The sequence below is a fragment of the Orycteropus afer genome, unplaced genomic scaffold (assembly GCF_000298275.1).
Source record: "Orycteropus afer afer isolate SDZICR_OR568_19922 unplaced genomic scaffold, OryAfe1.0 scaffold00004, whole genome shotgun sequence".
In the NCBI taxonomy this organism is placed as follows: domain Eukaryota; kingdom Metazoa; phylum Chordata; class Mammalia; order Tubulidentata; family Orycteropodidae; genus Orycteropus; species Orycteropus afer.
In genome coordinates, this window is record NW_006921591.1 from 31,507,311 (window position 1) to 31,513,122 (window position 5,812).

The following is a 5,812-nucleotide window of genomic DNA, read 5'->3' on the forward strand; positions in this document are numbered from 1 at the left end:
TGTTTTGCAGATTCTACATTATTCTTTAGTGTTGCATAGTATTCCATTGTGTGTATGTACCATAGTTTGGTTATCCATTCCTCAGCTGATGGACACCTAGGTTGTTTCCATTTTTTGGCTATTGTAAATAGTGCTGTGATGAATATGGGTGTGCAATACTGAGGTCTTTTATGCAACACTTGAGCTGTGACTGTGAAGTCCTGAGCTTATCTTTTTCTTTCACCACTTTGTCTATCGTAAGTAGGAACAAACAACCAGTTTCCTTGTACTCATTCAGACAAAATTGGAGAAAAATAGCCATGTGATCATCCAGAGCCTCACTTCTCACCAAAACTTTATGTATTGGTGCTGCTACTTTGTGTATTAATATTGCCACATCACATCATGGATTAGTAGCACTCTTTTTACTGTGGAAGCAGAGTCACCAATGCCTTTAAGACTGATCAAACTTAAGAACCAATTTAGAAAACTCATGCTTACAATTTTGTTTCTATAGAACCACTTTTAGTAACAAGTATCTTAAGCTGGGTTCTCTTAAGAAACAAAACAAGTGAATATATATATATATGTATATGTATGTATGTGTGTGTATATATATATATATTCAGAAACCCAAGGAGAGGTTGCTATGAGTTGGATTTGACGTAATGGCATTGGGAGTGTGGTTATTATTTATTTATTTATTTATTTAAATTACTCAATTTTAAGCACCAACCACTTAATCCAAAAATGCAGGAATTGAAGATTTTACTAAATTTGGCAGTCTGAATTTGATCAAACATGCAATCAAGGTGCAAAGACATTTGACTGTGTTGATCACAACAAATTATGGATAACATTGAGAAAAATGGAATTTTTAATTGTGCTCATGTGGAACCTGTATTTAGACCAACAGGCAGTTATTTGAACAGTTTAAGAGCATACTATACAGTTTAAAATCATGAAATATGTTTCAGAGTTGTATACTTTCCATTTATTCAATGTGTATGCTAAGCAAATAATCCAAGAATCTAAGCTATATGAGGGAGCTCTGGTGGCATAGTTTTGTATGAAGAACAAACTATGGCATCAGAATTGGAGGAAGACTCATTAACGACCTGTGATAAGAGGATGAAACAATCTTGCTTGATGAAAGTTAAGAGGACTTTAAGCACTTACTGATGAAGATCAAAGACTACAGCCTTAAGTATGGACAACACTTCAACATTAAGAAAACTAAAATCCTTAAAATGGACCAATAGTCTTCATTATGAAAATGGAGAAAATATTGAAGTTGTCAGGGATTTCATTTTACTTGGATCTATAATCAACTCCAATAGAAACAACAGTCAAGAAATCAAAGGACTTATTGCTTTGGGCTTGTCTGCAGCAAAAGAGTTCTTTTAGGTGTTAAAGAGCAAAGACATAACTTTTAAGAGTAAGGTGGGACTGAATCAAACCAAAGTATTTTCTATTACCTCATATGCATATAAAAGCTGGACAGTGCATAAGGAAGACTGAAGAAGAACTGATGCATTTGAATTATGACGCTGGCAGAGAATACTGAATATACTGTGTACTGCCAGAAGAATGAACATATATGTCTTGGAAGATATGTAGCTGGAATTCTTCTTAGAAGTGAGGATGGTGTGACTTTGACTCTCATAATTTGGTCATTTTATCAGGAGGGACTGATTCAAAGGCAACTAAGAGCAAACAACATGCTTAATAACCTTAGTGTACAATCACAATTGTTCTTTCATATCAGCAGATAAACTATAGGGAATACTACGTAGCTAGAATCATTATTGTTGCAATCTACCTAACTAATTCCTTATACATGAACCTTTAATTAGTTAAGTTACCATATGCTTATACAATACAGCTTAATCCAATGTTCTTGAAATTTAAAACAAAAAGTTATGTCTGGCTTTCTTTTGCTTCACTGTAGGATGATAAAGGTGTACCTGAGGTGTTTGGAGGTATGATGTTTTATCAGTAAAAATTAAGCATCTACCTTTCTAAATATCAACTTGGAGAATATTAAGAAATGTATGTAAATGAGTCATGTAGACCACATTTAGTTTGTTGTTGCTGTTCGTTGTTGTCAAATAGTTACTGATTCATGATTCATGCCTCTTTCTAGGCATAGTAGAACTGCTTCATATCGTTTCAAGATTATTGAAAGCAGATCACCAAGCTTTGTTTCTGAGACAACTCTGGGTAAATTCGAACTGCCAACTTTTGGTTAATCCAGTGGTCAATCATTTGTGCTAATAGGAGAATCCTTACATTAAGTTTATTGTTGTTGTTGTTGTTATGTGCCATCAAGTCGGACTCGACTCATAGTGACCCCTTCTTGGGTTTCCGAGGCAGTATCTCTATGGAAGTAGATTGTCCAACCTTCCTTCCAAGGAGTGGCTGGTGAGTTTGAACCACCAGACTTCTGGTTAGCAGTCAAGTGTCTTTAGGCACTACATTACCAGAGCTCCCAAGTTTAATAGTGCAAAATTCTGTGGTATTTGTCTTGATATTTATTCAAGAAATATCTGGTAGTCTAGTTATGTAAAGATAACAGCCTTGAAAGCCTATGTGGCAGTTTCACTCTGTCCTTAGGGTTGCTATATGTCAAAATCGACTCGTCAGGAACAGATTCCAGATTTTTCCCTCTGTGTATTTAATCTTTGTCAAGTATTTGTGCATAGAACCAAACCAAACGCACTGTCATTGAGTCAATTCCAACTCATAGTGACACCCACTGGGTTTCCAAGGCAGTATATCATTATGGAAGTAGATTGCCCAGGCTTCCTTCTGCTTAGTAACTGGTGGGCTTGAACCTCCAACCTTCTGGTTGGTGGTCAAATGCCTTAGGCACTGTGCCACAGAGCTCCTTATCTGTGCATAGGATGCCAATAAATGGGCAAAAATGAACTCAAAATGAACATGCTGGGCCCTCCTCAGACTTACGTAGTTCATGGGAGTAGAGGATAATAGTTCAATATGTGGCACAGCAGAAACAGTATTGTTGTTGTTATGTACCGTCAAGTCGGCCCCAACTCATAGCGACCTCTCCTTGGGTTGCCAAGGTAGTATCACTACAGAAGTAGGATTGCCAACCTTCCTTCTGAGGAGTGGCCAGTGGGTTTGAACTGCCAGCCTTCTGGTTAGCAATCATGTGCCTTAGGCACTATGCTACCAGAGCTCCTAGAAATAGTATAAGATGTGAAATTTCCAATAAATGTCATTGACTTTCTTCTTCCCTTTTGTGAGTAAAACAATAATTATAATGGTTAGAGAGAATAAAACAATTCAAAAATCTAGTTAGATTTTGGATAAAAAATCCATGTGGTGTGACTTCATACCTGAGTGCTTTGTCAGGATTCAATACCAGACTGCAAGGCCAGGTGTAATTAAAGCAGAGTTCAAAAAACATGCATTCCTTGTCTCCAGGCCATTTCTCCATCCACGTAGTAGAGGGCTCCTTTTTGCTCCCTGCTTTCACACTGAAGGGTTTGCTGACCTGGTAATACTCTATCTCTGTTTCTGTTGCTCCCGAAGCTACTAATTCTCTTGTTTTGTGCCTCAAGTTCAAGCTTCCTCTCAGGAATAGGACCAGTGTGGCCCATCACACTGCACAACATGTTTAGGTTTGAGTATTTATCTCATGACAAGTCAGCTTATATACTATGGGACATCTTTCAGATTATGGTCATTCAGTCAAGTCCAATATCTTGGACCAATCTTTCATGGCCAGTATCACCTCTTGTGACTGTCCTTGTATTAAATAATTTAAAAAAAAAAAAAAAGTTGTCTTGGGCAATTTTGAAACCCAGACTAGATAGAGGTAGAGCCATTCCTCTTCTTGAACAACTAATTAATATCACTCTTCAACCACTCTCCTTATTAGAGTCTCACACTTCTGGGCTACTATGTGCCCATCCTGAACATTCTGGGGCCAAATGCCCAACATCTAGTGACAGTCCCTATGTCCCCTGAGCCTATAGAATTATTTAAAATTTCTGGTCCCTAGGAAGCCAGAGCAATGTAGCTAACCTCTACTACTTGCCATACCCAAGCCCTTTCCTACAGTTCCAACTTGTTGTTACCTTGTCCCCAACTGCAACATTCTGCATGGCCCTGTGTCATGACATACAGTGCTTCTCTGTCTCTGGGAAATACATATGTACTAAACTCTTATTTTTCATAGCTACCCTTAATCCTATTTCCTACATAAGACCTAACTTACTATTTCATGAATCTGTTAGAACATCTAGGTCTTAAAATAGTTGGGACATCCACAGATCCATCATAACTTCATAGGTGTAATTTGACTAAGCTTGCAGGATGCCTGGTCATCACTTCAAAATCTGTTGTCATTGAAGAAAGATGGTACTAACTAAACCAAACCAAACTCACTGATGTGGAGTCTATTAGATCAAAGCAACCCCACCTTGGGTTTCCAAGGAAGGTGGTATCACTATGGAAGTAGGCTGCCCAATCTTCCTTCTGAGGAGTGGCTTGTGGGTTTGAACCACCAGCCTTCTGGTTAGGAGTCAAATCACTTAGACACTACACCACCAGAGCTCCCAAGATGGTACTAGTAGCAGAGTAAAACATATCTGTAACTTACATATTACATATGGGTTGGCAGTACTTGTTAACAATTTTGGTAGTCATAAAAAGTACTTAGGGAGGAGTTCTGGTAAGATGGTGGAATAGGTAGAAAGACTGTGCAGACTCTCTTCAACAAAGAAAACGGGAACCAGTTAACACAGATACAGAAGATAACCCTGGACCCCTGAGCCTTGAAGCAAAGGATATAGAAGTGGACTAAACTGCAACTAGCAGAAAAATTTGCATGAAAATACCAAAAAAGTAGAGATACAGAGATGCAGTCTGGCAGCGATCCTGACAGAATAGACAGCTTGGATATTGCTGAGTAGTGGTAGGACCTAAAAATTAACCTAAAAATTGGCCCTGATAGCTAAGGACTGCTAGTGTCTAAGGCACTTGACTGCTAACCAGAAGGCTGGTGATTCAAACCCACCAGCCACTCCTCAGAAGGAAGATGGGCCAATCTGCTTCCATAGTGATACTGTTTTGGAAACCCAAGGAGGGGTCACTATGAGTCAGGTTGGATTCAACGGCACATAACAACAGCCAAGGACTGCATGGAGGACTGCTTTGGTGGCTGGAGAATAAGGGGAGGCAGCGAAGAGGATGGCAGGCTGAGCTGTGGACTTTTGTTTGTCCAGAGGGTGCAGTCATTTTGATTGTTTACAAGCAGCTTGAACATTTTGGATATTTAAAGCAACAGCGTTCTCCCAGATTCCAGGGACTTAAGAACAGGCTCCACTTGCCAGTAACCCCAAGGACAATCTAGACCCGAACGACTGGAAAGGTGCAACATTCCATTTGTTACTCTTATACCCCACATCCTCTTGGTGAATGGAGTTGTGGCCATCCCTCACTCTCACCCACTTTAGGAGTCCGCAGGAATTCCATCACAGTCTGTGTGCTTGGACGGAGCCTGAGTGCCTTTCCTTGCCCTCCCCGGATAATTTTTTTTCTTTCTTTTTTCTGTTTTTTAGTTTGCTTGTTTTTGTCTGTTTAAAAACTACTATTATTATTATTAGGAGCTGTGGTAGCATAGTGCCTAAGGCACTTGACTGCTAACCAAAAGGCTGATGGTTCAAACCCACCAGCCACTCCTCAGAAAGAAGGTTGGGCAATCTCAGAAACCCAAGGAGAGGTCATGATGAGTTGGGCCCAACTCGATGGCACATAATAACAACAACAACAATTATTATTATTTTTTTTTATTTTTATTATT